The following is a 23,520-nucleotide window of genomic DNA, read 5'->3' on the forward strand; positions in this document are numbered from 1 at the left end:
GTGACTACTAGTATTAATTACATTGTTCCTAAAAAAATAAGAGTCTAAAAATCAAATGTTCTGGTTTTCATGAACTCAGATGCGGAGGTTATCTAAACAGCCTTCACAAAGCTGTGTTTACATGATTGTGACTCAGGAGTGTCAGCTAAGGTAGGGGCAAAGACTTTATAAGAAGATTGACAGCACCATTCAGTGTAGGGAAGCCATAACATTTAGACCCCCTTCTGGTCACTGGCTGCAATATAGGTCATAAGCCCACCTGCTCTATTTTAACAGATGGGATATAGGTAAAAACTTAAATACACATAAAACACATTTTTCTCATTCATGCTTCCTTTCGTGGCAGTTATCATACTGATTTCATTCTAAGTGTACTATAATGAGTTATTTGGTACAAAAAGGAAGGGATGTAATGCCCTGACTGCCAGCTGTTGACGAATGTGGACGTAGCAGAGTAGAGGAACAAAAGGAGGAAACATGATGAACTCTAACACAGGAGTCATTGAACTTTCCTTAGCCATGAGTGTCCGCATCAAATCAACACAAACAATGCTGCGCTGTAGCCTGACCTCACCTGAAAGATCTTGGTCATTTTATCAGTAAATTCAAAGTGTTTTGGTTAGCAGGAGAGATGTAGGCGTCAATCCCGCGGCTCCGCCAGCCAGATTGCTTCTGCACAGGCCTTGGCTCTAAGATACATAACCAACTCAATATGTCATTGCCCACAGTGGTCATATTTTGGCTTCACTTTTTCTTACAATGGTAGATGGAGGCATGTCGTCCATATTGAATACACAGTCACTGGAGGGGGGCTGTAGAGGACTGTTTCTATTGGCTGTAAAGTAAGAAGATAACTTTTCAGTGTTACATGATTTCACACAGAATACACATTTTCCATGTAGTTTTATAATTTGTTATAGAAGACTTGCTCAGTTCAATCAGGAGAGACACAGTTTGAAGATAAAAGGTTATTTATTATAACTTAATGAATAATGAAACTTGACTGAAATCTTTGGCTTAAGGACTCTATGGGGATAATTTTGTGAGCGTAGGATGTGTGAATTTGGCAGCAGAAGAAATCCCCCTAGAGTCCAGACTCTGGTGGTGGGGGTTGATGAATTTTAGGAATTGAATACTTGCAGAGACCAGGTGGAGATGGGGAGGTGGAAGGGTGCGCACCATCAATGCAAGAAGGAACTAGCTGGAGAGAGAGACACATTTAAAAAGAGAGCAGAAAGTTGATAGGCTGACGATAAGGGCGTGCCACTGAGCTATTGGATGACAGGCTGCTGATTAACCAATGACAGCTCTGGAGCATGCAGCTGGAAGCTGATGAGCTGTTGAACGAGGGAGATGAGAGTTAAACAACTGCTGATAATACTTTTATAGTCTTCCTCTCTGAACTTTTGCTAGAGCTACATTTGATATGATTGATATTACAAAACCAACTTTCTAGCTGTAAAACTGTTGGCATCAGTGGCCTCTTGCTGCAGATAGCTACTTCAATTTATGTCCAAGCAGAAATGTTCATCAGGATTTTAAAATTCGACTACCGAGCATACTCTGTACACTACTACCAAATCACAACCATGAGCTAATAGTTTCTTTTTAATGGCAGAAAATAACAAGACATGGATAAAGCCTCCTGCATTAGAATGCAGCATCACAACATACGATATACATCACACAGAGCCTGGAGGGCTAAACACAGACGCAACTTATGAAAATTAATGAAGAGAGCCAGGTGAAAAAGCCTCGCTTATCTGCATGTTTCTGCCACCTGCATATCTTGTTTTCTGCCTGTCTGGTGCCAGATTGGTACAGACAGAGCATAGGTGCAAGGATGACCCTGAGCTGTCATTGTTTTCCTACTAACGTCTTTCCTTCCTTCGTTCTCATTCCCTCTCTCTCTCTCTCTCTCTCTCTCTCTTCTCTCTCTCTCTCTCTCTCTCTCTCTCTCTCTCTCTCTCTCTCTCTCTCTCTCTCTCTCTCTCTCTCTCTCTCTCTCTCTCTCCCCCTTTTTGGTTCTTCTCTAGGTATGGCAGGCTGCTTAGAGACAGGTGATTTCTATTGCAAGAGGGTAGAAAAAAAAGTGTTTTCTTTGCTCTTCCATTTAGAGATGTGCCGTGTCAAAGGCAGCAGGAAGTGTTTGGAATCACTCACCTGAAATGTCAGTGACTTCCTAACAGGGTGTCCATCAGAGCTTTTTTAAACTGACAAGAGAGCCATTAGCCGGCAGCTCTGAGAGTGTCCTGTGGTGGGCAGGGGCGGGACTGAGATTTATTATTTTTCTCTTAAATGTCCATCTGCAGCAAACTATAAGTGTGTGTGACATCAGTGGTAGGAAAAAGGAAGTAAGAGGAAAAAGGAAGGGAAATCAGCATTGGATTCATCTGAACATGCTTTTGATTATAATTGCACTACGACACACACACACACACACACACACACACACACACACACACACACACACACACACACACACACACACACACACACACACACACACACACACACAGACAGACAGGTGCAGGCTCCATGACGACACTGCACTGTATGCAGCATGGACACAATCTTTAATCATCCTGTGGTCTGCTGCAGAGGGAGAATATTCAGTGTTGGTGATGCAGACAAACACAAATACAAGGACACACACACACACACTCCATCATACACACATCGTCCCCCACCCATAACCCACCCCCCTGCAAACCTGCCGTTCTGTAGTCCATGATGTAATGCTATCAGACCCCTCCTCTGCTGTCTCTCACACACTCCTCTCTCTCTCCTTCTCCTCATTCGATTGGTGGCTCCCGCCTGCATCTGCTGGATCAGCTCTGACTCCTTTCACACACATACACACACACCCATACACTCACACTCACACTCACAGACACACACACACACACACACACACACACATACACACACACACACACACTTCCACGCTCCCTCTCACACACTCCTCTTACACATACACTACCAGGGGGATTCCTCCGCCCGCCACTGCAGCCTCTGCTTGCTCCACCTGGCTCTTCACAGTCTTCTGTCTTCTTCTGCCGTAGGGGGAGAAAAGCATGCGGTGAGTCCCTCCTTTTTCTCTAATGACAGCCGGCGATTGTGGTCCACGATAAGACAAAAGGATGAAAGGACGTTGTTCCCTCCTGCAGACAGTGTTGGACAAACACCGGGAGGCTTTGCTGCCATCCACTGCAGCCTGGGAGGAGGAGGAAGAGGAGGAGGTTGAGGCGGAGGAGGAGGAGAGGCTTGCTGCTGAGTTTGTGCTTAGAGTAATGAAGTGGCGTGTGGTTGCTCAGTTACTACAGATACCGGTCATCTGGGCACTGGGTGCCATAGCAATAGATTATATTCATTTAGGGTCTTGGCTCATTGTGTGTCTGCGTTCTAGTAAGCTGCTGTAAGATGCACGTGTGTGAGAGAGAGATAAAAAAAATTCAGCTTTTGCGCCTGTGTGCTGCTGGGGTTATGGATCCTAAATATGCTCCAGGGTGCTGTGTATGATCTAGTTTCCCGTTGTGTCAATCGCCTTGCTTTGACAGGAGAGAAGCTGAATGGCTTGAATGTAAAGCAAAGCTGCTTCTGCACCTCTGTGATGGTTTAGTTGTGACTCCTGCCAGATGGACAGGGAGGATATATTGGCTACAATAAAGCCCTGACAGACTCATTATGTACCTATAGATTGTTTCTGTTGTGTAGCTGAGAAAAAAAAGGGTGTGTGCATATGGTGTGAACTCGTTCGCCTGTGACATTTGGACACTTGCGTTGCTCTCCCTTTCTCTCCCTCTCTGTCTTCCTCTCTCTGCTCTATTATGTACACTGGGCTCTTTCACTGTGCAGCTCAATGACATTGAGTCTAATAGGAAAAGTAATTCTATTATTGCTCAGCTTTTGGCTGCTAAATGACACTTTAATGATAATGGAAGCAAGGAATGAAGTCACTGGTGCATTTTTCTCTCTGGGCCGAGGATGACCAAATTGCATTTAGTAAGGCAATGCACTGCAAGCTAACCTTTTACATCCAGTGTGTTGAAATGTTAATATTTAATAATGGTTGGTCTACTCCACATGTGGACACTCTCATGACTTATTCATCCCGATGTTTTTTCCACTTGTATTCCTCATATAGCTGACAAAAATACTGACATGATTCATTGCTTCTCCATGTCAAAATAAAAGCCTTAAATTTCTGCATTTGCAAAGATCCACATCATTCATCTTCAAATTTCTTGCAAATCTAGAATGAAGTGTACTCAATCAAATGCCAGCTCGCTAAGCAGACCATATATTTTCCGCATTAAGAAATCTGCATTTTGTTTTCCAATTAACTAAGAACCAAATGAGCTTTTCTCAGCTTTTCAGCTGGCTCATTATTATCATTAATTGCAGCTTTAACCACACAAAAAGGAATAAACCCGCAAAGATATTTTGGAAGTCAGCTGGCCTTGTTCAAATGATCTGCCCTCCCTAACGGAACAGCGTGTGCAAATATGTTGGTGGGTTTTTAAATCAATGTTTAGCACATGAAACAGCTCTTCCTCCAGGCTGTTTAGCTCTGAAACGCTCTCTGTAGGAATAAATGGAAAGTAATTAGGATGCTGGTCCAACAGCAAAACAACAGGCAATGAGGAAGTGAAGTGCAACTCCCATTGGCTGTCAGAGCATTACAGGGGGTTAGTTTGTGGTCACATTAAGATAGTTTATTGATTGTTTAAATCCTGTAACAACCCTCTCCCCCCCAAGACCTTTAAAATTAAGACAAGGAGTTAATGTTCCACTAATCCGCTGCTATTTGTGTAGCAGACAGAACATCTAAATCATATTCTTCCTGAAGCGGTTCATCTGTCAGATAGATCATCCACTGATTTTATTTTTGCTCCCTAAGTTCTGACTCCTGAGTTCTGAGTTTCCTGTGAAGTGAAGCTGAAGGTTTAGACCTTTTGCTGCTGGTACACAAGATGTACTACATTTTCATGCTGCCTGATCTGATCGTTTTGGATCTTCCCCTCGCTAGCTGTGCTGACGTCAAACCAATCATCTGAAAGAAATATAAATATTTGAACTCACTCAAGGCAGAAAAGTGAAAAACTAGAAGTAAAAAGGTCAATTTGATCAATATTTCATCAACTCTGCCCAATGTGTATCTGATTTGTACCCTGAATGCAGCACAGAAAAGGATTCAGATACCTTTTCACCTTCAACATAGTCACGATTTTATTGTAGTGTGTGTTTGTGAGTGTGTTTGTGCTCTTTGGTCTATATACAGGCTTCTATGTGAGCACTGTCAGCTGTTATTTTCTCTCTTTTAATCAGAGATTCAGAGTGTTTGATTTCTTTCCATTCGCTCTGAACAGAGACACCACAAAGTATTCCTAAGAATAAAACATGTGATGATGTGGGGAAAAACCAGACCCAGGACAGCTGCTCTGCTTCTTCCATCCTGAAAACACCAAAGCATTCACCAAAGCTGTCCACCATCAAGAGAAAAGACTCCCAGTTTCCAGTAAATGTGTAAAGTCTAATTTATAACAGAAACAACAAAACAATGGGTAAAGAGCTGTAGGGCTGCAAAACGAAGGCATAAATACAACTCAGAATCAGAAGAATCAGAACTCGAATCAGAATCAGCTTTATTCGCCAAGTATGCTTGAACACACAAGGAATTTGACTTTAGTAAACTGTGCTCTCTTTGTACAAGGCATAAGAATAAGAATAAGACCTACAATAAAAAATAAAATAGAAAATATAATAACAGTAACCTTAGCTATAAATACAAAGAAACAACAAATAGGCTTGACTAATATGTACAGGCTAACATAATATGATAAAGTGCAGTGGTGAGTTGCAGAGGTAGTTTTTACATTATAAAAATAGTAGTTAAATAGTACAAAAAATAGAAATATGGAATTCTGCTTGGAGAATTGTTGCATTGTGTATTTACATGTACAACACTTAGTGTAAGGAGGTTTAGCAGACACTGAGCAGAGGAAAAACAAATGTTTTAACTGTTAGGCTGACCTGAAAATACCAAAAACTGCAATTCTTTGAATGGAAGTGACTAATTTCCTTCATGTTGTATGTCATTGAACTCATACTCAACTCAATACTGAGAGCATGGCCCCTTATGTGACAGGTGGTGCTGGCATCACCTCAGCTAATTCAAGCCACAAAACATGACCTCCTGGGTATACATCCTCGAGTTCAAATAAGGTCCTTGAGGTTGAAAACAGCATGATGACAGGGAAAATTTCAAACCCACATCAAAACAGTAGTTCACTGCTTTCTTTTATGAATGAGGATCTCAAACTAAACCTAAACTCTGGTGGCTGACAAGGCTAACTGATCAGCAACAGCATAAATAATCTTACAATCATATCTACAACAGACATGCTCCATGCAGTCCTTTAGACGTGATCTGTTTTTGTGGTGAAGCTCACTTCAGCTTGACATTATCTATTGTTTAGATGAGAAAGTGGCAGGCACACTGTAGCTGTAAGCAAGGAGGCTAAAGCTCTCAACCAAGCGGCAACCTGCGGTCTCAAACTATGAAGCCCATGCTGGTATGAACTGCAATTCATCGAGAATCTGCTTGAGGCTGACTGAAGAAACACCAGAAACCACATAGACACCAATTTAAAAAAGATGATCTTTGCAGCATTAATAAACATGTTTACAGCCTGGTTCAAAAAACGTCTTGGTTCTAAGTAGCTAATTTCTCTATCAGCACACACCGTACGGGGGTAAATTTTTTTCTAACACGACGGTTCAGAAGATATTATGATTACAAGTTTTTGCCCAAATAAGGACATGACTGACTTGACTCCCTGATGGGAACACATAGCTGTTGGCTAGGAGGCTCAAACTCCGCCCCTTTACGTCACCCTATGCCTTGTTGAGTTCCGCATTTACAATATGGCTAACAACGTCAATTGGCTTCAAAACGGTCTCAACTCTATTACTGTACCAAGTTAGGCTGAGTGAGCATTTCCAATATGGCGACTGCCACCAATAGGCTTCAAAACTCAGCTTCAGAAACCATTCGGTGACGTCTCTGTTACCATGTCCATGTTTTATACTGTCTATAATTAAGAACCAAACAACTGGCTAACTGAGAGTTGTATTCAGGAGCAGTACAAGTAGCACAGTTAGCTGTCCATCAGAAACTATTTCTCAGTAAATGTTATGTGGGATTTTTGTAAGTGTTATAAAGTTCTGTTTTGCACAGAAGTCTTTGTGGCCAGGCCCACACAGGCACTCCACTCCGGCAGCGTCTATGGATATGTGATCTTATAAATAATTGAATTGCCTCATCTTCCTCACTCTCTTCTGTCAATGATAAAGTGTTACAAACGGTTCCACCCTTGTAGGCCTGTAGCACTTTGTCATTTCTTCAGTTACAGCTGTTTTCTTTTGCATGTGTTTTCTGTTTGTGTGTTCTTTGATATGCATCATTTAAATATTTGCAGCCCATTTGCTGGTGATGCAGCTGGTTTGTCTTTTTGCATCCCATGTTTTCCATTTGAAGCATGTTTCTGTCTTCCCATTTTCTAAACTTTCACATGTATTTCTAATTTGCAACACATTTCTCCTCATGAAAATTCTTCAGATCGTTGCATACGGGTCAGCCACCGTACTAAACAAGCTAACCATCAGACCTCTAAAAAACAAAGGCTACTTCTCACATCAACAGATGTTCCTCAATAATTTTTCCATATATTTAATGTCAGGTTTAATGAGTTATGCCATGAAATTCATAAAAAATCATAAATTCATGAATTCATTCCCAGTGCCTTCAGGCTTTCTTCACCGCCCTCCCCCTCCCGCTGTGCAGCTGTGCAGGACCTTCACCTCTGCCCTCCTGCTGCGGCATCCACAGCCTCCCAGTCTCCTCCAAACCAGAAAGAGCCAGACAAAGAAAATCTATGTACTGAGCAAACACACACACACATACACACGAAACCATGCCTTCATTTTAATCATATCGTTTCGTGATATTTATTTCAAGTTCTCAGAGGAAAGCTAGCTCAAATGAACATGCATTAATCTCAAAACATCCTGTAGAACTGTGGTTCTAAAGAAGTCAACCCTCCCCCCTTGGCGTGCATACACAGAAGGTGTCAGACAGCGGTTACTGGTTCATATTAGTTATAGAAGATAAAAGACACCTAGTTCAGCTGGATTGAGTGTGCTGCCTCTTGTTTGGTTTTCTAATCTTTGCCTACACGTCAGACTCTTTTTCTGGTCTTCCATTTATCTTTCAAGTGTAAACTTTTTGTGTAACTTTACTTATCAGTCTCCAGTGCAGAAATGCTTGTATAAGCTTATCCAAAGGATAGGCGGCTTACATTCTTATTTTCCTGCAACATCCTTTTCATTTATTTAGGTTTTCATTTTTTAAATCTGACTGAGTGGACAACCTTAAAAAAAAAACCACAAGAATGATTTATGATGAGCTGTGTCGACAGGTTTGCTGCTAACCCACTAAGATATAAATGAGTGGACCAAAAAAGCCTTAAAAACCCACTCAGGGATGATTGAACATGTCAGGAATGAAAGCAAAAGCCAATTAAAGATGATGACATGATTTGCATCCCCTGTTTAATTATTTTCACTGTCACTTTAAACAGAGGCCTGCACTGACATGTGTGTTAATTAGAGAGAGAGAGAGAGAGAGAGAGAGAGAGAGAGAGAGAGAGAGAGAGAGAGAGAGAGAGATGGCTGTGAGACTGCAGAAAAGGTTGAAAGTGGTAAAAACAGGGGAAGCCACCTCTCTTGTCTTTGATATGGACATGAGCTGCTGTCTGCAGGGGTCGTTGTGATTTATTTCTCTTTCTCACTGGTGCTGTTTGGTCACACTGTCTGTTACTGCCACACACATGGACATGAGTGCAGTCTTTTTTCTCAAAGGATTGGTTCAACCACATTAGGCAAGATAAAACATACTGTCTTACTTACCTCTTGTGGTAATTAACTATGCAATTAGTGGTTGTTCTTTATGTGCTCAGATTTGAATGGATTTCTACCTGGAGGTGAAATAGATTTTGTTTGTGCTGCTCGATGCTTGTAAATGAACTATAAATAAATCAGTTTGGTAGTTAGAATATTTACTGAGGTCTGTTGATTGTCCAGGGTAACCTGGTAATCATTGTGATTCTGTTTTGTTTTTTCTAAGCTACACATGTTACAAAGCTGCATTACCACTCTGTTTATGAGCTGATCAGTTGAACACTTTGGTCCATACAGATGTATCACATATTGGCTTTACCCTTTTTTGACTCAGTTTGAGTGTGTGTGCTTTCACTGACAAAAACATGAAAGGACACAAATTGCCAAAAATAAGTTATTTATTACAATATTGAAGAAAGGTTTCATGAATTTTTGATAGCATTTGGAGGTCTCCACAATGAACACTGACTGTTTCTCTATTGGCACCAGAAGGTGACATTTAGAGCATTTATTTAGGAAACAAATAACTTTCAGACTGATTTAATAAAAACTTGACCATTCAGGCTCCTCAGCTGGTCAGATTTTTTTTTTTTCCAAAACTATGACAAATTCCTGTGTGGTTGCTATTGGGTTGTTACTAAAACACCATACTTATATACTCACAGGGAAGAACCAATGTTTTGTCAAAGATTTAATACTTATTAATCAGTTTTACAATATTTTTGGAACTGTTTCACCACCAACTTCAGCCAAACTATTTCAGCCTCATTTGCATCATGGGAGAATAGTTTGCATCGACATCAAACTCAAAAATCAACAGTGTTAAGTTTGCTCTGTTTCTGCATGAATAGGCATAGTCTTAGTCACTTCTTCGACGTGACCACACAGCATAACAAAAACCCTTTTCTGCAGTGTGTTGTAAAGATTTGGCTCATGACTTTTGAGTTCTGTATAATTTGCAAGATATTACACCTGCCTAGCATGTTAGCAATGTCACCGTAAGCATGTGGTGTGCCGATGATTTGAGCCAAAGTTGTAATCATGTTAATATGATTGTTAGCGACCCTGACAACACAGTGATTCAGATGATTCATCAGTTTTAACAGAACAGCATCAACAATGCAGGATAAATGTACGATAATGGTTTCACATGTGCTTAAAAGTTACTGACAAACATATATTTATTCCAGCTCTTATCTCCTCTAGAGACATTTGTTTCTGTCAGTTACCAAAATGTGCTGAAACAAACGGTCACAGTTAGCCGCAAGAGCAGTTTGATTTAAAGTTATCAAAACAGCAAGTCATCCCTATCTATGATATGTGACCAACTTGTCAAAACAAGTCGACTCAGGTAGATTTATAGAGGAGGAAAATGGGACACCTTCAGACCAGAGAGTGCTGCGTCACTTGAATAGTCATGAATCATCGGCGTGGAGAGCGACGGTCTCCTGTGTGTGGAGAGAGAGAGTGTGAGGAAGATGTGGGGACATTTCAGGGACTGTCGGAGCGGGACAAGGTGAGGACACGGGGATGAGTCAGAGTGCTGATGGGTCTGCTGAAGGCACCTGCAGCGGGCTGCTCTGACATCATCACTGCCTGCAGGAGGAGCACACCTTATTCTCTTAGAGTTTGACCTTGTTACTTGTCAACAGCCCTGGTCATCATCCTCTAATACAAATACCACTCATAATATAACATTTATATCTCCAATATTACTGTATTAACAGCCTTTTACTGTTATTATAAAAGCATGAAAATATTTAGAATGCTAACATTTTAATCATTTTGTATAATGGTGGAACATTTACCATCCTTTATTATCACACATCAGCCGATGGGAATGTCAGTAGTTTTGCAGAAACATTGGACCCAGTCCCTGAACCTAACGGCTACCTCAGGGTGAACATTGTAAAAGCAGGTTGTCAAAGCAGGTCATTAAAGTGGAAGGGATCTCAACACTAGAAATGATTTGATCGACTGATGAACATGTGTGACTCTCAGAGTTTGAGCTGTGTCCATACAAATGGATAACTTTATAGCCTTCTTAGAATGAGCTAATCTAGCTGTCCTTACTCACAGGAACACATGAATTAACTGAGTTTTTCTACCTCTGCATTTTCTGTCTGTGACGGTATCCACTCATCAGTCCTGAACACCGCCATGATCCGTATTATGTTCCATTGAATGCTTACCTCATGCATCATCTTCAGTTTTGTAGATATCTCTGTTGTAGCCTCCAGTTTTTGTGTCTTAGACTTTCCTTCCTTTCTCTCCGCTGATTTCATCTCTTTTCTTGTTTTTTCCACTGTAACTGAACAAACAGGAAATCTGCTGTACTTTTTTGTTGATATGTTTACAGTTATTCCACCATAGCCTGTGATATAACTATATCCCTAGCAACGGTCTGTTCTTCATAGCAGCAGTCTGTTATATAATAATGTGTTAAAATAATACAGCCTATAGGAACGGAGGGAAAATGTGGGGGCTTCTGTTATAGCCAGTGGATATTTTGGAGATAGGGGCCTTTAATGCTTTATCTTTTTTCTGTGTGCTGGTCTTGTTTTCAGTCCAAATAGCAACTGGAGGCACGAGAAAGGAGTTGGACTGGAAAGGAAACTTCTACAACTCTCCATGAACTGCACTTTTTTAGCAGATGCCTGCTAAAAGGCAGTAAGTGAAATGCAGGATTGCTTGGCCCATACTTTTTGCGTCTTTTACTCCCCACACAGAGGGTATTCCTACATTTAATGGCAGCATGCACAAATTCAGTGTGTCAAAAATACACTGGGCCGTAGAATACTTCATGCACTAAAAATTGTGAATACATTCTGCACTCATATGTAGATATTGGTTGCTAACAACATACATCCATATACAGTATATAACATGTAACTTTTTGGGATCATGAATGTCTGTTGGGAAATTTCAACGCCGTCCGTTTAAAACTTGAGATATTTAAGTTAGGACCAAGTGGTCAAGCAACCAATCGGGATCTCCATCCCTGAACTTATAGCTACGCCTTCATGGCTACAAAATACTAGATTTTTAAAAAACTTTTGCCTCACACTTTTGCAAGTCCTTATTTTTTACTTGTGAGGGTAACACTTACCAGGCACAAAATCTAGTGTGAAACAAATGTAGAGTTGATTTAAGTCTGTTTATCAAAGAGGGTCAATCTCATTGACATATGCACATCTCTGTTGAGGGCTTAAAGCTTGTTGGGAGGATAACATCACTTAATGTTTGAGCAAGTCACCAAATCTGGTGTTGTGCATTACTGAAAGAGTCTGTCATATACTTAACCCCAATAAAAGCTCCATGGGTGGTGTGACCTCAATATGAATAGCTGCTGAATGCTTCGAGGTGCATCCCTGTCTCATGACAAAGGGATATTATGTGACAGCAGCAGCGGATTAAGAGCAATCGGGTCAACAACTAAGTCTTTGTTAAATGCAACCTCAAGGCTTTTAAATAGTGCTTTTAAATCACATTTTACCCCAAGTTCAAGATGATTGCTTGAGAGTACAACATGTTCAAAATAAACACTATGATGCTTATTTTGGATGCCGCTTAATTGTTATCAGAGTACTCTTCAAAAATGTGTCTTCAGACAGACATTTGGCTCAATGCATTCCTTTATCTTTGTCCAATACTTCACAGTACAACTAGCAGGAAGTAATACAGATAATTCTGCCCACTTTTGTAAGAATTCATCCTGATGATTGTTCCTCTCACCTTCTTCTGCAAGCCTGACTTTTGCATAAATTGGTTGATCGTAATCTTATCAGAAATAATCCTTGATTGAATTTAAGGGATTAAAGAGAGAGAGTTGGAAATAGTTACAGCAAAAGAAAGAAAGACAAAGACAAAAGCAAAAGCAAAAGAGAAACAGCGACATCATTTTAACCCCACTTGCCACAGATTTGTCTCTGCCTTGTGTGTGTGTGTGTGTGTGTGTGTGTGTGTGTGTGTGTGTGTGTGTGTGTGTGTGTTTGTGTGTGTGTGTGTGTGTGTGTGTGTGTGTGTGTGTGTGTGTGTGTGTGTGTGTGTGTGTGTGTGTGTGTGTGTTGACTTTGGTTTAACTGTGGCACAGTCACGCAAAACCACTCACAGACTGACAACATTTCCAGAAGTGTCGGCTTCTGTCAGGATGCAGCCTGTAGCATGACTTGGCTAATGTCGTCACTTTTCTTGGTGTTAACGTTCACAATATCTGACAAATTCTCACACCATCGCAAAGGGGTTGTTGACTAATTATTGACGATATTTTATCCCCTGCAGGTGTAAAGAATGGCTGCATGCTTGCACAATAACTTGATTTGTGCCTCCTCTTGCCAAGAAAATATTAGTATAGTTTTTGATATGATGTCCTGAGCAGCCAGAAGGTGCAGTCACACTGTCTGTTGTTTTCAGCTTAAAAAGAAAACCAGAGGACTAAAGCCCACACTTCTTTTTACCCTTTTCTGTGGCCAAAAACGAGATTACATGAATGGCTGAGTCTGGTTTTATTCAGGTCTTTGCCTTTGCCCGATAATCCCCTGTAATTCTCTTTGTGGTGGACGCTCTCAGTTGTCAGTCATTGTTTGCAGGCTGCAGGGAAGCCATGAAAAAAAGAGATTGCTGAGACATCAGAGGAGCAGAACTTTCTCATAGTAAAGAAATCTGTCCAAAAACCTGAGAGATTATGATGTTGCATTTGAGTCACTTGTACTGTGTGGTAGCCTACGGGACATTTAATTGGGCCTACCTTAGATGATGTTACAAATTTAGTATAAACTTAAAATGATTATGCTTTGAATTGATCCATGACAGATATATAATTTCAGCAGGTAATCGTATATCTGAACAGGTTAAGTGTATGAATTGTTTTGCCTGGAAGACTAATTTCTTTAATTTTCAAACAAACTGCCTGATTTATGAATATTTCTGCTTCATGCTTTTATTTTGAAAAGGCATACCCTATGTGTCTTATCAATAGACTATACATAGCTTCAGTGGTGTGCTCAATTGATCTCACCCCCTGGTGCCCTCATGTCCGAAAGAATCAGCTCTCAAGTGCCCACTTGGATTAGATACAATTTTACAAATTGCCTTTGAGCACTTTCATTGGAAAATTCATTAAAAAGTACCCTCTGGATGCCCCTCAAATGTAAAAAACATTTTTAAAAAAGCCCTCCGGATGCACTTCTATTAGAAAAATACTCCAGAATGCCTTACAGTCAAAAAAATGTTCAAAAGTGCCCTCTAGGTTCTTCTTCATTGGATTGAATAAACAAAAGTGCCCTTTGGATGCCCCTCCAGTAGATTAAATGTAAAAAAAAAAGTTCCCTCTGTTTGCCCCTGTAGGTAATTATGTTATATTATGTTACTTATGTAATCAATAATAAAGAAATATATCTCATAGTATTGTTTTCCTTTTACATAATTCAATTTCAACCACAATTGGTCACAAAATATTCACCATGATGCCCGAGCATCAAATTAAGCGTTTGATACTAAAAGTTTTCAAAACCCCCCTCTTCTCACTGCTGAATCCATACATTTAAATTGACCTTAAACTGTGAGTACAAGGGGTTTAAAAGGAGGTGCCTTTTTTTCACCCCTGCTCCTCAAACAGCCTGAGTACACCACTGCATAACTAATACAGTCTATAGCCTGAACATACTGCTGAAACATATTTTGGGAGGGTGAAACAACTTGGCAGGCATAAATTAATGAAATTCATGAACAAATGATAAGTAAAGGGAATTTCCAAAAAATGTTGTTCTCACAAATCGAACACACTTCTAAAAAGGTGTATTTAAAATGTTGCATAAAATAAGTGCAGTTTGTGTAAGAAATAATAGTTTCTTGTATGGGGGGAGAAGTGGGACTGACTACCTGGGACCCAAGTGGGAAGGGGGGCCCTTAAGGGGCCTGTAATAAAATGTGTTTTCTACTACGCTTTTCTTTTGTTTTGTTATAACTACAATAAGATAACTAAAAATGTCTGAATAAATAAAAAAAACATTCAGAATTCCTTTTGGAATTTATTTCCGGCTCTGTGAGATGCACGTCTCATGCCTAACGTGGAAGAATTGTCATATTTTCATAGCATCTAGTGTGGCTGAATCTGACTGAAAGTGAACTGTCGGTTTTGTAGGAGTTTTATTTTACTTCATGAGGCTAGATTATACCAAATAATGCCCCCTTGTTGTTATTCAACAATTCAGTTGGCTTCAAATAATCTTGTGTAAAGAGGTGGACAGTCTTAAGGTCAATATTGTGCAGTTACATTTGGAGAAATTGAGGCAAGGACGACGTGCTGGTATTGAGGTGCAAGCTAAGAAAAGACGACATCAACCTGTCCTTTCCTTATGGGGAATGTAAGATCCATCTACGATAAGTTGGACAAGGTAACCCAGCACCAGAGGGAATACTGGCAGAGTAGCATCATGCTAACAGAGCTAACACTGGACACGAACGCCACATTGGAAGGATTAAACCTGCTGTGGGCGGACAGGATACAGGAGAGCAAGACTGAACACACTGGTGAAGAAGGCCAGCTCAGTCCTGGACCCTGTAGAGGAGGTGGCTGACAGGAGGATTATGGCCAATCTGTGGTCTTTGATGAACATTTGTTTTTTAGATATATATTCTGATAGGTTAGATATATATTGACATAGAGCGGTCTAGACCTCCTATGTTTGTAAAAGCGTCTTGAGATAACGTTTGTTGTGATTTGGCGCTTCCAAATAAAGATTGATTGATATATATATATTGATATGTAGCTTATATTTGAGTCAGTTAACCAGGATATTTTTAAGCATATATTTTTGTTTAATACAAATAAACCAGCATTATAGCAGCAATGTTATATTTTGTAGGGTTGGCTGTGGTGATGGGGCCCACTGAGATATCTTTTCAGGGGGCCCAGAATTCCTGGCGACGCCCCTGTGTATTCATCCTTCTTCTGTTTTTTTAAAATAAAAATCTAATTAAACTCCTGTTTCTCGGACCTGCCTTTGTGTGGTTCAAAAATGTTTTGGAAAGTAGATAACTCTAGGCTACTGTCTGTCCCAAAAGCAAAGTAATGGAAAAACTATACACGTGAAGTGAAACTTAGAAGGATATTTACTTGCACGCGTAGTAAGGAGATATTTCTTGAGGAAATGAGTGGCACATGTGTGTCTCATCTAAACGCACAGTCTGTGGTTGTAGCCGGCTGCTCGTGCTGTGGGCGGAGCCAAAGTTTAGGATCCTGAAAGCGCTCATCCGTCAGTGTGTAGAGAAGGAGGCTCGTCTTCAGACACACGGAGGATGGACTTCACTTCACGGACACGCTAACGGAGTCTGTACAAACACAGGCGTGAAGACGTGCACATTGCGGATTTAAACTGTGTTGCGGTGTTTTTTTTATCCACTACCTTTGAAAAGCAGAGTTTTTCCTTCTTCGCTGCAGATCGTGCACGGTAAGGTCTTTTTAATGTCTGCGCCGTGGTCTTACGTTTTCAGGTTAAACACCTTTTACAGCGGGGGGAAATCCAACGGATTAGTCTGTATTGTTGTGAAAAATCTTTAAAACACACATTTGAGCGAAAATACTGAGTTTTGGAGCGTTTTGCTTTATTGTAGTCGGCATTAAACGGACTTTGAGTGTATTCTTGGGTATAGTTTGTGGTGTCGCGCACCTTGGAGCTTCACATCTTGACAACAAAGCACATAGGAAAATTATACGTTTTGTTGTGCTCATTCTAGCTACAATTACATTCCTGCGGAGATAACTGAAAACAACTACAACATTAATGTTTTCAGTTCTCAGACTTGGCTAATAAAGCTGATCCTGATTCAGTTTTCCATAAGGGATGTGCTTGGTGCAAAGTGGCTGCTTGCTCCTTAACAAACTCCCTAACCATCATTATAAATCCGATCAAAACACATGAAACTGCAGCTTTAGCAGCATTGCTGTAAAAGCAGGAGATGCATAATGTAAAGGCGAGGAGTCAACCCCTCTGCATTCTGTCTTCCCATGTGGGTAAACAGCTGCTCCTCACATTTAGCTTAAAGAAACAACAAACAAGAATCCCTCCTGTTGCACTGGCTCTGTTATATTCTTCCTTCATATAAAGACACATTAGAAGAATTGCTGCTGCATTGTGTTGAGCATTCAGGAATTAATTATGGCCAATTTAACACTTTTTTTAATGACACCTTGCTTGCTTTCTGTGATACCTTCCCAGACAGCCACCTCGTGTTATCTCCTTGTAGTAGATTGTGTTATCATACCTCCAATGTAGATAAACATGTTTGAAACAGACAGCCTGAGCATTGGAGAAATATCCCTTTTATCCTCTTTAACAAGCCAGAAGTGCTGGTAAACTTTGTTCTTCATGGAGTGATGGATCAAATCTGGAGGCTGTGAAGCGTGTGAGTTCAGTGTTGAGATGGTGCTGATATGCTTGGTTGGAATCTGACTGTAAATGACCAGCAGAGCAGTCTTTTTCCCCTCTGGGCCTCAGCTCCTCCTCTGCTGTGTGATACTGTATCAGTATCTCTAATAACACTGATAGTCTCTCGCTGTAAACAAAGCTGCGGAAACACCATGTTTTGAAGCACTCATAAAGTATTTTGCCTTCTTCTCCCTCTCTTTTTTTCTCTAAAACACACACGCACACAGACCCCTACCCACACAATCAAACACTCAAAACAAACATGGAGACTCCACCCGGCCCTCCACCCACTGTAACAACTTCAGAGGAATGGTCAGCATGTGGAGAGGTTGTGGTGGAGAGTTAGTAGTGAAGTGAAAAGCGGAGAGGAGGAACACTCTGTTGCTATAAACCCCAAAAGGTTACAGAGAGGGACGGTAAGTCCTCAGGACAGGCTGATGGGAACTTGTGTGTTCAGGGTTCCAGTGAAGCAGCCTCTCATACGAGGCTGAGATGTGGGAAAACAGTCATTTCATTGGGCTGCAGCCAGAAAGCACCCAGGATGACGGGGCAGGCATGAAGCCAGCCACGCCGCCTTTTCATCAGCTGAGTTGAGTTAGTGCAGATAAGTTCAGAAAGGTCTTGTTGTTGTAAAGTGTAAAAATCCCAAGCACGTTTTTTTTCTCTTGACGTATTCCAGCAGGGAGAACATTTGGCACGGGAGGTGAGACGGTTTCAGGAATCTGTAAGAATTCTCGTAGCATTATTACAACCTAAACTGTGAAAAGTCACACCTCGCTTTTACACACGGGCAAAAAGGTTTAATGGTTAGCATTAGCATTCACTGAAACCTTGCTGCAGCCACATTTGCTGCCTCTGCTGTGTCTGCACAGAGCTTTGTTTACCACTTGCAGGGCTATTCATATTCATATGTGTGACCTGCAGGTCCTGTATAAAAGCTGGCCAGGCCCTTCTGGGGTTTAGATGGAGGGCCAAAGGAGGGCTCTGAATGCAGGTGATGTCCCTCTGGGGGCCGTGCAGATGAACCTGTCTTTTCTAGCTTCTCTTGTTGCTGGATCTTTATCCAATCTGGCATGACTTCCCCTCAGAAATCTGCTTTTGATAGCAAAAACATGTGTTCCACTTGTGTCTGACCCATTTACAGACTGATCCTGACTGTGCACAAGGTACAGGAGCTGAGTGTGTAGCTGCAACTTTATACACATCACAGGTGATCTACAGATTTACACCAGTGCTAATAGACAAACTGTGCATTTGCTTAATAATGTTTGCAAAACGCATCGGCTAATTTTGAAGTATTTTGAGCACACTATCAGCCTTTCAATTTAGTTTCTGTTGCGGTTACACGCAAGATGCAACATGTCATGTGTCTGTTCTGTTTTTTATTTTGTCACCTTTATTACAATGAGAAATCATCTACAGTTGAATTATTAGGAAGTACAACATCTAAGATTGAGCAAAGAATGAAAGTGGGAGAGGAGCAGATTTTCATTCTCAACCTTTGGCTGTTGTCAATTCCATAATAAGACTACAAATCTAATAGTTGTTGTGGAAAATGGGTGTTCCCACTCCCACAACAAGAAGCAGCAGACCGTTGTTTAACCTGCAAATCCAGGTTGGTTAACATTTAAATGAGTCATTAAGGTTTATTATGAAGGCAGGTTTATACTGCTTCACTGTGTCCCATCTGACAAGTGTTTCAAATTTACTCGAAGATAAGTCTCAATATTCACATGGGTGAGGTCCTAACTAAGAAGGCTGTCTTTGGATGGAAAACATATTATGTAATATGTCCCTCTCCAGAGAGAAGTTACTGTCCTCCCCATTCTTTTCCTCTTGTTTAGAAAGAAATGTTGAGAAAAAGATAAACTGTGACTTTGAAATGGAAGAGAGAATGTCTCTGTGCCTGGAGCCTCCTTTTTCTTGTGAACCGCTGATAACTGTAGAAGCAATGTGGATACAGTCACTTTGTTTTAATTTAGTCCCCGGACAGTCCTGAGATTTGGTATTCACCGGGCGAATCGCAAAAGAGAAACATATCATTTTAAGCACAGAAACGAAGAACTTGTAGTCCTAGAGTAGGTACATAGAAGAACATGTTATCAGGTGAAGAAAAGGAGTCCTGTGTTGAGTAAAAGGACAAATGTGTCTGCTGCAGGAGGAACTTTGCACCTTTTGCAACTCTTTATGACATTTATTGTAATCATAGACGGTATAAATAATGGGTGTTGTATCCGTGACGTCACCCATCTGTTTCTGAAGCGCAGTTTTGAAGCCAATCGTCAGCGGGAGCCATATTGGAAAAGCTGAAGTCAACCCAACTGCTGTCGAGCTAGTGTGAGGTAAAGAGGCGGGATTTGAGCCTCCTAACCAACAGCTAGTGTTCCTGCCTGTCAATCAAGTCAGCTGTTCCTGTCATAATGGAAAACTTGTAATCTTAATATCTTTGAAATTGCAGCGTGATGAAAAATTTCACTCCCGTACAGTGTGTTTATTTCTGCTGTAAAGATCATCTTTTTTGAATTGGTGTGTATGTGGTTTCTGGTACTTCCAGGGCCAGCCTCAAGCGGACACTTCAAAAACTGCAGTTCCCTTCCGCATTGGCTTGGATTCTACAATACAGTCCAGTTAACGGCCCGTTTGTTTGCAGTCGCATTAACCAGCAGCAGGACGAGGTTCTGCTAGTAGCGGGCACTGACAGCGTTTCTGTGACACGGCGTGGCGTGTATGTTTACATTTTACAGCCATGCTCAGTCTCTGGAAATACATGAGTAGTAGTATGTGATTCAGAAATGGAGAAAATCCCTAATGTTTTCTTCTTCTTTTGCTATTTAATGCAGTTAGCATTCTTCTTCGTGTGTTACTTGACACGGTAAGCAGCTTTGAGAGCTTTAAGATGCTCTATAGCCACGTCTGGCAGGAATACCGTATTACAACCTTGCAGGCAGCGGTAAAAATGATGAAAATTTTGACTTTTAAAATGAGAAAATATTCACAGTGACTCTTCAATTTTTACTAAGTGAATGAATATTCAAAAATCAAGTATTGTGTGCCTCATATTGTTTCATTACGTCTTTAATGATCTAAAAGTAATCATTAATCTAAAAGTTGATCTAAAAGTAATCATTAATCTAGTTGATAATTGATTTCTTGTTTATTGTTTTTGATATAAAGCATAAAACCACCCCCTTCCCACTCTAACATTTTTTTACACACCCCCTGCTTTACTTTTTATTGGAAATCAAAAAACATTTCAGCAGTTTTCTTACATTTTTTCTAATGACTGAAATAATCTCCAAATTATAACTGTAAATAAATAATGAGACCATCCCTCATCCGTCTCATGTATCATCTATCATCAGGGTTGTGCCCAGTGTGACCCGACTGTTGACTTATTACTTGCTTTCTTGGTGTCAGCTGCTCTCAGAGACAAAGACGGATCACCTGACAGTAAACAAGGTAGAGGTGTTTCCTTTTGAAGTCGATTTGTTTGCTGAGAGTAAACAACCAACAGAGAGTAGGCGGCGAACCAGACAAACAACTCACACGAACTGTGTCATGTTTCCACTTGGGATGAGTAATGTGAACAGTTTTGTGGTCAAGGCTTGTCATTACCTTCACTGACGTCGGTACCTGAACACTCGGCAGTGATTGCAGCGTGAGTCTGACAAGGTGAAGCAGGGGCCAGAGGCAAAATATCGTCATCTGATACGCTCTTAAATCCTATTGCCCTGCCTGTCAAATCGAGTAAAGAAATGAGTCCTCACATCGGTTTAACTGCAGGGATTAATGGTACCCCCCCTGCTCCATGTTTAAGTCATGAGATGAATGGTCCACTATGGATAGCCAAGTCTGTGAGTTTGATGGTGTAATTAGCAGATGAACTGTGATGCTAACACAGTGTGCTCTAGAGCTCACAAAGACCTCTATTGTGTGATTACATGACTGTAAATCCTTGACTCTCTTTTGTCACGCCACAGAGTTTGTTCACAGACTTGATTGACATCGTCATCAGTCCAACGAAAGAATGAGATGTCCTGTGTTGTAGATGTTTGCATCTTTGATAGCAACAATGTTCCCCGTATGTCTTGGACCAGACCAAAGAGGGAAGAGAATACATTCTCCTCACTGCTGATTAGTGATGGGTACGAATATTTGAGTATTGATCCCATTATTCGAGTAGCATTTTGTTACTTGGGCACCTGGCAACATAACTTGAACTCATACAGTGTTACATGTGTGACCATGTGCTTTTTGTTTTAAATGAATATACTAGGTAGGAAAATAATTAACGGGATATAAGCGTATGACTTCTCCGGCCAAGGCTTCAGCTTTAGAACACACCAAGCCAGATTTCAGCAAAAACAACTGTTTTACGGCGGCTACGGCAACTCTCTAGAAACATATTAATCCACCATAAGAAAAGCACAACAAACACAGAACCGTCTGCAACACCTGCGACATGTCAGTTAAAAAAAGTGATGTCTGGAAGTACTTGGAAAAAAACTATGTAGTTAATGAGCAGTGCAAGATATGTGGCGTTAAATTTGCATACCATAGAAATACTAGTTTGATGCTTAACCACATACGCTTAAAGCTCAAGGAGCAAACAGCGGAGACGGATAACAGGCAGTCTCGCATCACGTCTATTGCTCACCCTGTTAACACACGTCGTTGTAATGAAACCAGAGCGGAGAAGATTAGCCTGATAATAACCAAAATGGTAACTGGAGATATGCTCACATTAGGTTTTGTGGAAGGAGAAGGCTTCAAGGCGTTTGTCGAGCAGGAGTACGAGCTACCATCACAGAGAACAACAACTACGAGAGTGGAAAAGATGTATGAAAAAAAGGCAGCAGAACTTAGAGTTGATTTGCAACGTGTAGACAAAGTGGCTGTTACAATTCTGGTCCGGGAGGTCCGTGTCCGACGGACTCTAATTATTTATTTATTTTTGTTTACTGTTAATAAATAATAATAATTGTGAGTACTGGAGTAGTCGTTCATTAGGTAATTTGAGTAATCAAGTACAAGGATTACTGTAAATTCCCATCCCTACTGTAGAGCCCTATGTGGAAATCTAAATTCCTGTCTTTCATTTTTTCTGATGTTTCCTCTGGAAGCAAAATGTTTGGCTCTAATGATGAGGATTTCCTGATTAGTCATCACTCCTTATCAGTCTAACCGTATCATTAGTTTAAAAGTGTGGACAGTTTCCCAATGAAGCAAAAAAAAACACAACAAAATATCATGGAAATTAAGTTTTCCAGTGAGTTTGGGTTAATTAGTTTTAAATGTATGAAAATATTCCTCCATATGTTGTCATGGTTTCAATAACAGCGCTGTGTGAACAAGTTGGGAAATTAGGCCTCCTTTCACTCTGCGCTCTGACTGACACTTGCAGCTCATTATTGACGCCTTGAAAGTTTTTTATAAGAAGCGATCTCCCACTGTTCAGCGTCAGGCTTGAATAATTTGGGGCAAGGGCAACTCTGTATCAGAGGGAATAAGGTGACCTCAACTCTCCTCTGAGCACTTATCTCCTCTGCCAGTTCTGCTTCACTCATTCGTTTGAAATGATAATTGCTCCTTCCTGCGTGGCAAAGCTGAGCAGTGTGTGCAAAAGAGATGTAAAAGGGAGTTTGAATATTCCTTAGAGTCTATTCAAGCAAAGGATCACACTTAAAGGGATGTAGCACCACACTGTTTAGTGCTACACTGTGTGTGTGTGTGTGTGTGTGTGTGTGTGTGTGTGTGTGTGTGTGTGTGTGTGTGTGTGTGTGTGTGTGTGTGTGTGTGTGTGTGTGTATCATGATGGCATGAATGCTGTTTAGAGAAACACACCAATGCTAACTTAAGATAATACAGGTGATCAATTTAATGTCCATCAGTGCATTTTCATGAATAGAGTTCCTTTAACTTGGAGGCACAGACATTGTTAGGTCATGGGGATTGTGCACAAAGTACTTCAAATATTAAAAAAAAAAAATCTGTCTGGTAGCTAAGGGTCTTTAAGTATATATATGTTCAGTGAGTGGGTTGTTATCCTGAAAACAATGGATTTATTGATCTTTCTTCAATATGTTATGATTGCACTTAAAGCCAAATTCCCCCGATTCCGTGTCCG

General features: G+C 40.7%; 1 protein-coding gene and 1 long non-coding RNA gene across 2 annotated transcripts in view; one reads left to right on the forward strand and one right to left on the reverse strand.

Annotated features, from left to right (window-relative positions):
- Positions 1-9,344: 9,344 nt before the first annotated feature.
- On the reverse strand, positions 9,345-16,282 carry LOC117810379. The gene is made up of 3 exons (XR_004630763.1): positions 16,082-16,282; positions 11,157-11,275; positions 9,345-10,412 (listed from the first exon to the last, which is right to left on the reverse strand). It is a non-coding gene; the product is annotated as an uncharacterized LOC117810379 (long non-coding RNA).
- The window catches only part of sema4bb (sema domain, immunoglobulin domain (Ig), transmembrane domain (TM) and short cytoplasmic domain, (semaphorin) 4Bb), a 50,619-nt gene continuing 43,294 nt past the window's right edge, over positions 16,196-23,520 (forward strand). Inside the window, exon 1 of the mRNA XM_034680197.1 lies at positions 16,196-16,415. The gene's annotated coding sequence lies outside the window, so the exon portion shown is untranslated. The remainder of the gene's footprint in view (positions 16,416-23,520) is intronic.

This window comes from Notolabrus celidotus, chromosome 3, assembly GCF_009762535.1.
Source record: "Notolabrus celidotus isolate fNotCel1 chromosome 3, fNotCel1.pri, whole genome shotgun sequence".
Taxonomy (NCBI): domain Eukaryota; kingdom Metazoa; phylum Chordata; class Actinopteri; order Labriformes; family Labridae; genus Notolabrus; species Notolabrus celidotus.